This window comes from Petaurus breviceps, unplaced genomic scaffold (genome assembly GCF_028583685.1).
Source record: "Petaurus breviceps papuanus isolate PSGF00001 unplaced genomic scaffold, PetGlider_PUasm1.0 125, whole genome shotgun sequence".
In the NCBI taxonomy this organism is placed as follows: Eukaryota; Metazoa; Chordata; class Mammalia; order Diprotodontia; family Petauridae; genus Petaurus; species Petaurus breviceps.
The window spans coordinates 4,878,473-4,891,662 of NW_027185653.1; the positions used below are offsets into that span (position 1 = coordinate 4,878,473).

General features: G+C 37.8%; 1 long non-coding RNA gene across 1 annotated transcript; it reads left to right on the forward strand.

Moving 5' to 3' along the window:
- The first annotated feature begins 2,290 nt into the window (after positions 1 to 2,290).
- Positions 2,291 to 12,919, forward strand: LOC138163204 (uncharacterized). The gene is made up of 2 exons (XR_011168846.1): positions 2,291 to 2,514; positions 12,695 to 12,919. It is a non-coding gene; the product is annotated as an uncharacterized lncRNA (long non-coding RNA).
- The last annotated feature ends 271 nt before the right edge of the window (positions 12,920 to 13,190 follow it).

Sequence of the window (13,190 nt, forward strand, 5' to 3'; positions counted from 1 at the left end):
CTCCCCATCTTGCTTTTATTCTGCCATCTTGGCTCCACCTCATTTGTGAGGAATTCTTAAGAGAGCACTGAATGACACTGTTAATTGTTACGAGCTCCATTAGCATTACAACTATACACACACTCACTGGGAGAGACAGGAATCTTCCACAGTGTGCACATTGAAAACACATATGCAGTACCATACATACTCAAACTATCAATGCTTTAGAAGTAATGATAAGTCAGGTCTTTAAAATTAAACAAATAAGCAAACAAGCATATAAAACAGTGTTTCAAGATGGCTAAGGACTAAACTTGTTATGATGAAATAAGACTACAAGAGACATGGTGAAATTTTCCAAGGTAGAGCTTTAATAGTGACACCAGAATTCAGAACTTTATTTTCAATTTTCAACCCCAGTGAGAAAGAAAAATACAGCAATAGAATAAATGCAGAGGATAAGGTAATACTTGTACCTTACCTTATCCTCTGTATGCTTTATTCTATTGCTATATTGCTCCTGGCTGTTAAGGGGAAGTTCAATAGTGACAGCATGTGAGCTAGAGTTTTGTTTGGTTTTAAAGAAATTGGGGTTAAGCAACTTGCTCAAGGTTACACGGCCAGTCACCTCTGGGTGTGACGCCAAGTATCTGAGCCTGGATTTGAACCCCAGGTCATCCCGACACTGGAGCTGGTGCTCCTACTCGCTGAGCCACCTGCATGCCCCCATGAGCTAGAGTTTTAGTAGTACACACTCATAGGAACCCTAAAACCTATAAAACCTAAAAAACCCTAAAACCCTAAAAAAAAATAGCAACTCACCTTTGGTGGTCTCACCCATGAGCATGTTCAACATTTGCACATTTGAAAAACTTGGAAATAGAATCTTCTAACCTAGCCATCTCAGTGTCTAGCACATAGTAAATACTTAACAAGCATGTTATCTATTCCCAATGAAGACTTTCAATGGGTTTTGAACACAGTTTTAAAATAATTCAAAAATGCACTACATTCCCATTAGTTTGCACAAGTAATTTAGGATATCAAGGAAAAAGAACATTTACTATGTAGTCTTCAACAAAACCCTTGGCATAACTGGCGAGTGGTACTGGAAAATAATTATGATTAGTAAGCAAGCACAGTCGATAGTGTCCTCCTTTTTAGATCTACATATCTTTGTAAGGGTTCTTTTTCAGTATTGCAGCCATTAAACCCAAACATAAGAATAAACTGAACTTAAACAGACCCAATATCTGAATTACAAAGTATTAGCCAAACTTTTAAAAAGTAATGAATTGCTTTACCTTTAAAGTAAACTTAATTTTCATGTATTATTATTTTTATCTTTAGCTCATTCTTTTTATTTGTTTTGTGTGTGATTAATGATTTACATAATAGATGATTCATTATCCTTTCCAGGAATAGGGGAGAGAGTAAGCAAAGGCATACAAGAAATGACAAAATGGAATATGAAAAAGAGGCCCTCATTTAAAAAGTAAAAAAAAAATGCACATAGATAAAGCTGGGAAGGCAGGTTTTCAAATTACAAAGGGTCTTTGAAAGCCAAGATCTGCTGGGTGGTTTTTTTTTTTTGGTGGTAGGTCATGGGGAGTCACTGTAATTTTCTAAACACAGGAAACAATTAGAAAGCTCATCTTCCAGCTAATTCAGTTCACTTTAACCTAGTTCATTCAGGTCTAGTCACTTGAACTCATTAAGGGTAGTTGGGAGATTTTTTCTATCATTTTACTTATCTTTTTTTTTTCAGGGTCCTGTTTTTTTTTTTTTTGCACAATTATTTTTGTACAACATCTATCCTGCCCACACCAAAGCTCATTATTGTTGGAAGATAAATAGAAGCAGAGCTGAAGATTCTACCCCATCACTGATTCTCCTTTTGCTGCCAAGACAGCTTAATATTCATTGTCGGGTTCCCCTCATTGTGGGCGAGAGAACTTCTGTCATTATTCTTATTCTAGTACGTCATTTTTATACTTATTCTCAGCCACTCACTCTTACTTCTATAATTGATACTAATGTTTATTTTTAAATCTGAGTTGGCATATTATTTTCATATACAACTATATTCATTTATGTCATCTCATTTTTCTTGTCCATGGGTACCATTTTTGTTTGTCTTCAGGATTCCACTCTTAGGAGGTTCTCATGCTTTCCCTTTCTCTACAAACTTTCAAGTCTTTCCCAAAATTTAACGTGAACACCCAGTAATGCCCAGATTTCCTGTCCTTTCTATCTGGAACCTCCCAAAGGAATGGTCATTTGCTTTCAAGGTACCTGTCATTTACTTCAATGTCTTTTTTACTTCAAAAACTGGTTTGACCAGTTCTGTCAGAATTCTACTCTTGCTGCTCAGAATACTAGTGCTTCCTGTTGTTTCCTACACCTTTTGGAAACTTGAATTATCATAAAGAGAAGTCACAAATGAAAGTCTGTTCTGCTTTTGGCAGAAAGAATACTTCAGAAAATGTTGAGATAGCTGAAACCCTCATCACTACAATATCACGTCCGTATGTAAGTTTCTGATATTACTGAACTTATCTATTTCTTTCTTCTGTCCAAGTGATCTCTAGTACAACTCATTATACTATCCCTTCTCTTTCTCCCTATGCTGATCTCCTTCCAAAAACTCTTTATTATGTTTCCCCCTTTTATTACCATATTCCTTCCCATGATTAAATCTTCTTAATATACGATGCTACCCCATTGTCCTTTTTCTTACTGTATTCCTTTTGAGTGATGTGTCCTTCCAGAGACATTTTCTAGTCACGAACCCCATCCCAATGTGTCTCAATAATACCCATTTGGTCAAATTTGCCTCCTTGAATTAAGACCAGTTTGTTCTATTTGTTATTCATATTTTATATAACTATACACAAATATGTAAGTGTGTGTTTACATATACACACATATATATGTTTATACACTGAAAAGTGTACTATATTTGGAGTAAAGAAAACCTGATTGCAAATCCTAACTATGTTACATGCTATCTGTGTGACTTTGGACAAATCATTTAATATCATTGGGTCTCAATTCTTCAACTGTAGGGAGAGCAGAAGTACCATATATTTTGCTTTGGTAAGAGCATGGGAATGATTTAGGAAGAGGCTCTTCAAGGCTTTTTAGTACCATCTGTCAAAACAATTATCTCTCCCCTCCCCACCCTCAGCTTCTTCTCTGAGTCAGGGTTGTTAAATATGGGAAGAAGCCGTTCCAAAATATTTGGAGAAATATTGGTTAGAGAATTCTAGAAGTATGTAGTGATGTGATATTCTGGAAAGAGTTCTGCATTTGGAATTAGAAGACCCAAGTTCAAATTTCAACTCTACCTTTTGTTACCTGTGTGATCTTAGATAATTCTTCTAACTTCACTGGACTTCAGCTCTTCATCTATAAAAGGAGTGTAGCTGGACCAAGTGACTTTTGAAGTCCCTTTCATATCTAAATCTATGCTCATCTGAGAGTTTTCTCCCTTGCCCTCCCTTTTTTTTAGTTTTAAGTCCTCTTTTGAGAGCTATTTAGACTCCATACAAATATGTCTTTCTGTCTTTCTTGCGGCAAGGATATTCCTTACCTGTCTTTATTCCTGTATTTTAAGTTGTGATGGAGAAATCCAAATCCCATTTTAAAAACAAACTGTTCTCTTCCAGCTCTGTGTTTCTCTTCTGACTCCCATCCCTTCCGTCATCAATTATGCTTACATCATTGTAATGTCTTCTGGTCATTTTTGTAGAGTATTTTCATATTTAACAATGATTTCTAGGTTTCATTTGGCAATATCATGTGTCCCTACATAAATTAAAAGAAATCGATATTGATCCTTCAATCTGACCAGTCTCAGAAGGTCCTCACTTACTTCTGAGGCACATATCTCAGGAAGACAGCATTCTTCTCTATTAATGTTACATGAACAGATATCTGCCTGCATATTCATCTGTGAATCAACAATGACCACTGTCCACATCTTCTTCCTCTGGCACTTACTGGATGACCTCTACTTGAGGCATCTTTGTATGCCTGTCACCATTCCTTAGAACACATTTTGACTGACATAATCTCTCCTTGTAAAGAATTCTATATTTTTAACTTACCTCAAAATTTTCAGCAGTACTTCCCTTTCTTTTATCTTATCTCTCTATCTTCCAACCTGCTGACCCAGATCAAGATTCTCCTCTACCTCTTTGCATTATTTTCCCCCTGTTTTCTCCTTAAAGCTTTTCTGTCATTCTTTCAATGAACATTTCATTCCCCCGATAAACAAGGGAGTAGACACATTTTTCCATCCCTTTTCTGTTCTCCAAAATGAAATTAAATTTCATCTTGTCAATATGAATAAATTTTGGGGTACTGGAAGAAACACAAATATTGTTCCTTTTCCCTGAGGATAATTGCAAAAATCTCTTTGCCCTCTGTAATTACCTGAAACAAACTTCTCATTTTTCAATCTTCTTTTTTGTAGATCACTCTGCTAAGCTTTGGGTCAAACCAGCTGTTGATCATATACCTATTTGCTGTATTATGTGCAGCTGATAAAGATAATTTAATTATTTCAGAATTTATCTTTTTTCTGGTAGGATGATGTTAAGTGTTCACATACCTTTATTTAATTAATAATTATTGCATTGCTACTACACTCTAAGTGAGGGATTCCTAACCTAGGGCCCATGAATTTGTTTTTTATTAAGATAATTATAACTATATTTCTATATGATTGATGTCCTTTTGATCATACTTATTTTTTTTTTATTTTAAAACATTATGCTCTTAAAGAAGGGGTCCATAAGCTTCATCAGACTGCCAAATGGGTCTATGACACAATCAGGTTAAGAATCTCTTACTCTATGGTAAGTTTGAGCAAATAGAAGCCAGCAAAAGTAAAAGTTCAATTTTGTAATCAGATCTGCTTATCCACCTTACTTTACCTTATACACTATTTTACAGATATCTCTATGTATTTCTCTGACTATTTGATTCTTTGTAAAGCATTAGATTCACACAATTTACAGGAAGAGGAGGAAAAGCAGAAAGGGTAGGAATAAGAAGAATAGGAAGAGAAGGGAAATGAGGAGCTAACTTCAGGGATCTAAAAGTTCAGGGCAGGCCTGACCAGTCGCCAGCCAGAGGGACTCCAGATCAGCAGCAGCTATGGCAGTTTCCAGATTTATCAACACATAGATGCGGAGCACAAAGTGAGAGGTCAGTGCAGTCTGGATTTTGGGACCAGTAAGTGGGAGTGCATGGCTTTTGCCCCTGGGGTGAGAAGCCGCTAAGACACTGGCAAAGCCAGCCAGCGCCATGTGGCAGCTTCAGCTCCTGGCATGCAGAGTGTAGGGGGCCCAAGCACCAGTCTGAGGGGTAATTGCTCTTGCTTTAACCTGCTTGGATCTGGATTGCAGTCTAGGGTGGAGGTCCTGGGGTGTGTGTCCAATTTGCCAGAGCATGAGGAGACCTCAGATAGGGCACCCATCTAATACCTCTGGCAGCTGAGAAAACCCCAGTGTTTGGGATGAAAGTTCCCCTGTGTGGTGGCAGAGTCCTACTGTGGCAAAAAGCCCAGGGGTCAAGTGACAGAAGACTCCAACATTAGACTCCTATTTTGGGGACAAAAAGGAGCAAAGAATGGAACAGGAGGAAGACAGTGAAGTCAGAACTCCGGCACCAAAAGCTTCAAAGGAAAATACGAGCTGGTTACAGGCCATAGAGGACCTTAAGAAGCAGGTAAGAGAAGTGGAGGAAAAATTGGGAAGAGAAATAAGAACAATGCAAGAAAATTACAAAATGAGAGTCAACAGCCTGACTGAGGAAAATAATACCTTAAAAAACAGACTGACTCAAATGGCAAAAGAGGCTCAAAAAGGCAATGAGGAGAAGAATGCCTTAAAAAGCCAAATTTGCCAGACGGAAAAAGAATCTCACAAGCTCAATGAGGAGAATCATTGCTTAAGAATTATATTGGAACAAATGGAAGCTAATGAGAAATCAAGATGCTATTAAACAGATCCAAAAAAATGAAAGAATAGAAGGCAATGTGAAATATCTCATAGGAAAAACCACTGACCTGGAAAAGAGATCCAGGATAGATAATTTAAAAATTATTGGACTACCTTAAAGCCTTGATCAAAGTAAGAACACAGAAATTATCCTCCAGGAAATTCTCAAAGAAAACTGCCCTGATGTTTTAGTGCCAGAGGGCAAAATAGAGGTTGAAAGAATCCCCCGATCTCCTCCTGAAAAAGATCCCAAAAAGAAAACTCCTAGGAATATTATAGCCAGGTTCCAGAATTCCCAGATTAAGGAGAGAATATTACAAGCAGCCAGGAAGAAACAATTTGAATATTGTGGAAACACAATCAGGATAACCCAGGATCTGGCAGCTTCTACACTGAGGGATCAAAGGGCTTGGAATATGATATTCCGGAGGTCAAAGGAGCTGGGATTAAAACCAAGAGTCACCTACTGTAATGTAATGCCAAGGAAAGGCAACTTCCCAGGTTCAAAATACCAGCATAGGTGCTCTCTATTTTATTCAGTAACAAACCCAGAACAGAGAAGATCAAAACATGACATCATTCAAAATACAGCATTTACTAAGTGTGATTAAATAATCTCCAAGGCCTACCCCACCCCAGGACTTTCCAATCATTCAATCAATTACAAAGTCTCTGTTCCAAATACTTCTCCACCCCTAGGCTATACCTTAATTAAGTCCACCACAAAGCCCCTCTTCTCAAATGGAGATTAGTTTCCAAACATAAGTAAAATACATTCATTTGCTCAACCATAGAACACAAAAAGGTCAAAAGTTCCCCACCCCTGGATCACAATTGAATCTACACCAGAGTTACATCAAGTTTAAACACAGCACTTAATACCCAAATGGAGGTCTTTTCTTCATCTTGACACGAGGCAAGTTCTCAGCAATCTTAGTTCCTGGAGAGACAAGGCTTAGCAAGGCCATAAGATACATTGCCAGTCCCTTCATGAATTTATCCTCTGTCTGTAGAACAGCCCTAGAACCCCTGAACACATTAGCAAAGCCCTCTCCCAGGATTTCTGTAAACATACAACAAGAAAATCCTTCTTCAGGGCTTCTGAACCAACAGAAAGGCTCCCAGACCCCTGCAACAACAGTACTGTCCCTCACCAGTGGACAGTATTCACTCTCTGTCTGCAGGACAGTCTCAGGCCTTCTTAACCAAATGCCAGGTTTCAGGACTTCTTCAACAGGACAGTCTTTCACCAGTGGACAAATCTGGCAAAATAACATCAAAACAGACAGACAAAGTACCAGCAAAACAGCCATGTCTCCTCAGTCCTTGGCAGCTCAGGGGGGCAGGTCTCAAAAGTCCAGGGCAATTCAAAGCGGCCACCAGCAATCCTCTTAGCCTCTCTCTCTCCACGAGGTGCTGCTTCCAAAAAAAAGATCTTCCGCCTCTCTCTAGTGTCTCTCCAAATCTACGTCACCAGCTCCTCCCACTTCAGGACTTTCTTTTCACATCAACAAGCCCATCCCACAGGTGGGATTAACAAACTCTGGGTTTTAATACAATCAATTTGAAAACCAAGCCAATACAGGGGAATCTTTAATTGCCATTACTATCACACCTACCCAGCAAAACTGAGTATCATGTTTCAGGGGAAAATGTGGTCATTCAGTGGAATAGAGGACTTTCAAGCATTCTTGCTGAAAAAACCAGAGTTGAATAGAAAATCTGACCTTCAGATACAAGAAGCAAGAGAAGAATGAGAAGGTAAACAGGGGGAAAAAATCATAAGAAACTTATCAAAGTTGAACTATTAACATTCCTACATGGAAAAACAATAATTGTAACTTATGAAACTTTTCTCAGTAGTTGAAGGGAATAGAAATATGTGTATATATATATATATATATACATATATATATGTGTGTGTGTATGTATGTATATATGTGTATGTGTGTGTATATATACATATATGTATATATATGAGGGTATATGGGCATATGAATACATATGTGAATGTGTGTATGTATGTTTACAGGTATACATAGATAAAGGGCACAGGACCAATTTAACAGGCAGGGATAATACTTAAAAGGTGAAATTAAGAGGTGAGAGAGGAATATAATGAGAGGAGATGAGGAGAGACAGATTGGGGTAAACTATCTCATACAGAAGAGAAGAGGGAAAATGGTTACAATGGAGGGGAAGAATAGGAAGGCAAAAGGGAATGGGTCAACCTTATTCTCTTTGAATTTGGCTTGAGGAGGGAATGAAATGCACATTAAATAGGGTATCCCACCCTCTAGGAGAGTAGTGGGGGAAGGGGATGAGAGAGGGGGGATGATGGAAGGGAGGGCAGGCTGGGGGGGGAGGCATGTTGGAAGCACCCACTTTTGAAAAGGGACGGGATCAAAGTAGAGAATAGAACAAGTGGGAGGTTGGATAGGAGGGAGGGAAATATAGTCCGTCTTTTACAATATATCTACTACCATGTTTCCCCGATAATAAGACCTATCCCGAAAATAAGCCCTCCCCTTACTGTGTAAGATTCCTCTAAAATAAGCCCTCCCCCGAAAATAAGCCCTATTGAGATTGCTACTGTAGTGAAGGTGATCTCCTGCGCTACACGCTACTTTACAGTATCCTCTGTATGCACCGTCTTCCCCCCCGGGGTGAAACGCTTGCCGCGCTCCAAGCTGCATCCAATCAGAGCTGCAGCAGTGATCGTGTCATCTTGTTCTTCCCCAGTGATTTGCTTATTGAATAAAGGTACATTTTTTTGTTCACATTTACCTGTTTATTAAAATTGCTGTCAATGTTCATTAAAATAAGCCCTCCCCTGAAAATAAGCCCTCTGGTGTTTTTCTGTCCAAAAAAAATACTAAGACAGTGTCTTATTATCGGGGAAACATGGTGTGTTATTGTTTTGCATTAGCCACATATGCACAACCTATACTGAACTGCTTGTCTTCCCAGAAGGGTGGGTGACAAGGAAGGAAGGGAATGAATCTGGAATTCAAAGTTTTAAAATCAAATATTCAAATATATATGTGTGTGTATATATATATATATATACATATATATATATATAGTGTGTATGTTTATATATGTGTATATTTATATACTATTATTAATACTATTTTACATGTAATTGGGAAATAAGATATACAGGCACTGGGGCATAGAGATCCACTGGAAAAGTTGAAAGGGGTATGGAGAGAGCAGATTGAAGGAGGAGATATCCTATGGGACTGCTATTTTGGGGTCGGTGGGTAGGGGGAAAACAGGGAGAAAATTTGTAACTCAAAATCTGGTGGAAATGAATGATGTGAACCAGAAGTTAATAAAGCATTTGAAATAAAAAAGTAGCATTCAGAGAATGGGAAAGAAACCATCTGAGAACAGGGTTTTGTCTATGGTGTTAATTATCATATATGGTCAATAGGCATAAGCACAGAAAAGCACTGAACTTAGTGAAAAGGAGGTCATTGTTTTCAATCATCTGATGGAGACAAAAGTTAGGATTGCAGAAGGTATGAGTGAGCAATGAGGAAGTAGAGGCACCAACAGCAAGCTACTTTCTCCTGTGAATTTGAGGGTGAGGGGAAGGAGAGCTATAGTGTGATGGCATGAAAAAGTGGGAAGGTCCAGGAACATTTTTGTTTTGTTTTGTATAAGGCTGATCTGAGGAGAAGTAGCTAATTATTGGGTATGAAATAAAATATTACAGAGATGCAGTCACAAAAGACACAAGAGGAAACAAGAGAAAGAGCCTAAAGAGGTTAGTTTTGGCAAGCAGAGCGGTCACCTCATTCTGTATGATGGAAAGAAAGGACAAATGGGTGAGTTTCCTTTAAGTAATTAAAAGATTCTTTTAAGAAATTAAGAGGCAAGAAAAGAGTTAAGTGAATTATCATAGGATTACTTCAATCTTTTTATAATAACTATGGCTTTGGGCAAATCATTTCAACTCTGAGCATGAGCGTTCTCTAAAATGGTATCTCAGTACTGTTCTGAGAATCAAATGAGATATGGTGAGATAAGGCTTTGTAATAAGTAAGTGCTATGTAAATGCAAGCTATTTCACTAAAGTCTTAATCCAATTCCCTATCATTTCAAAAAAGTGACTTTGGGCTTTCAAAGATTGTGTTAGTACAAAAATAAGCTCAAATAGGTTGCACTATGCTGGGAAAAACCCTCAAACATAGGCCTGGTAACAAACTAATTCTGAAACTCCATACCAGCTGTAATGTAATGCCAAAAGAAAGGCAACTTCCCAAGGTTCAGAATACCAGCATAGGTGCTCTCCATTTTATTCAGTAACACACCCAGAACAGAGAAGATCAAAACATGACATCATTCCAAATACAGCATTTACTAAGCCTGATTAAATAATCTCCAAGTACTACCCCACCCCAGGACCTTCCAATCATTCAATCAATTACAAAGTCTCTGTTCTAAATACTTCTCCACCCCTAGGCTATACCTTAATTAAGTCCACCACAAAGCCCCTCTTCTCAAATGGAGATTAGTTTCCAAACATAAGGTCAAAAGTTCCCCACCCCTGGATCACAATTGAATCTACCCCAGAGTTACATCAAGTTTAAACACAGCACTTAATACCCAAATGGAGGTCTTTTCTTCATCTTGACAGGAGGCAAGTTCTCAGCAATCTTAGTTCCTGGGGAGACAAGGCTTAGCAAGGCCATAAGATACATTGCCAATCCCTTCATGAATTTATCCTCTGTCTGTAGAACAGTCCTAGAACCCCTGAACACATTAGCAAAGCCCTCTCCCAGGATTTCTGTAAACATACAACAAGAAAATCCTTCTTCAGGGCTTCTGAACCAACAGAAAGGCTCCCAGACCCCTGCAACAACAGCACTGTCCTTCACCAGTGGACAGTATTCACTCTGTCTGCAGGACAGTCTCCAGACCCCTGCAACAACAGCACTGTCCCTCACCAGTGGACAGTATTCACTCTCTGTCTGCAGGACAGTCTCAGGGCTTCTTAACCAAATGCCAGGTTTCAGGACTTCTTCAACAGGACAGTCTTTCACCAGTGGACAAATCTGGCAAAATAACATCAAAACAGACAGACAAAGTACCAGCAAAACAGCCATGTCTCCTCAGTCCTTGGCAGCTCAGGGGGCAGGTCTCAAAAGTCCAGGGCAATTCAAAGCGGCCACCAGCAATTCTCTTAGTCTCTCTCTCTCTCCACGAGGTGCTGCTTCCAAAAAGATCTTCCGCCTCTCTCTTGTCTCTCCAAATCTACGTCACCAGATCCTCCCAGTTCAGGACTTTCTTTTCACATCAAAAAGTCCATCCCACAGGTGGGATTAACAAGCCCTGGGTTTTTAACACAATCAATTTGAAAACCAAGCCAATACAAGGGAATCTTTAATTGACATTACTATCACACCAGCTTAGATAAGTTAGAAGACATTCATCACAAGCTTTTGGCTATAAGGTGTTGACAGTTATTTTAGAGCACAGCAACTAATGAATCACCACCAGTGAAGTGATATTCTTGAACTTACAAGGAACTTAGATTTTTAGAAGATACATAAAAATGGAGGCAAGGGTACATAATAAAAGATAAATACAAAAGCAATACAGGGTCTTGTAAAAAATAGTCAAAAATGCCAACACTCAGGATATACAGAGGCATGTAATAAGTTCTAAACAAAAAACAAGAGCTTTTGAGCTGTAGTCACAAAAGAAAGAAGGCTCAAAAAGAGATATGGTCAATGCTGGGGTGAATGAAATTACTAGATTGGACTTATAAGGTAGAGCTATTTGATTTTCATATTGTTTCTGTTGCTTTTGTCAAGGAAATTTAACTTAGTAGTAGAAAGAGCAGAATACAAATTATTAAAAAGGAGTTGAAACACAAGACAAGTAAGCAGATGGGAGAGTTTCTAGCAGCCTTCAATGTGTTTTTCATCAAATTGGACAAACTATATCCCAGATTAATGGAAGACCTGGTAGATGAAATGCCTATACCTCCATCAGTGGTCTTTGAAAGTCTGTGGATAACTGGAAAAATACTATAGTTTTGGAGAAGTGGAAATGTCCCAAATTATTAGTAGTAGTATCAGTAATTATATGAATAATTAGTATTACTATATTATTAATTTAACATAATAAATTATTAGTATTATGTTATTGCTAGTATTACTGTATTACTAATTATAGTAATTAGTATTACTAATTATAGGAATATAATTAGCATGTTAATTATAAACAATAATAGCTATTATATATAATTTGCAAAGGGCTTTGTGTATGACATCTCAATTTATCTTCACAATAGTCCTAGAGATAGGTGCAATTACTATCACCAATTCACAGATGAGGAAACTGAAGCACAGAAGTTAAATGACTTGCCCAGGGTCATGCAGTTTGTAAGTAAAGTGTTTTTTAACTTGCATCTTTCTGACTCCTGATTCCAGGACCATCATTACATGCACTATACCACCTAACTACTTCTATTGAATCTGCAAATTACAGGCTAGTGAACTTTGTTTTGATTCTTGGTAAAATAAAAGGAATTATGTATGAACATCTACAAAAGAATGTGATGATCACTAAGAGGAAGCAGAGCTATGAGGAAAATAGGTCATGCCAGGATAGCCTTATTTCCTTTTTTGACAGAGCAACTAATTTAACAGATCAGAATAATACTGTATATTTTGTTTTCTTAGATAACAGCGAGACATTTGATAAAATATGTCAAGATATCTTTGAGGAGGATTTCATCTTGCCTAATACTGAAGGAGTCCAGATTAGCCAGAATGAAGACCAGGAAGTCAATGGAATGGAATAACACTCCCACCCTGTCTCAAAGACAGGAGAAAAGGTCTTGTATTTATCAAAATATTTACTACATCTCTTCTGTGGCAGTAAAACAAACAAACAAACAAAAAAAACCTGGAAACTAAGGGCATGCCTACCAGTTGAGTGATGGCTTACCAAACTAAGGCATATGTATATGATGGAATAACTATTATTCTGTAAGAAATGAGGAAAACAGTTATTTTGAAGAGATGTAGAAACACTTACATGAGCTGATATTGAGTAAAGTAAGAACCAGAGAATAATTCGTACTATAACATCAATTTTATAAAAATAACTTTGAAGATTTTTATAAACTGATGAATGAAATGAGCAGAGAATTTATACAGTAACAATAATATTGTA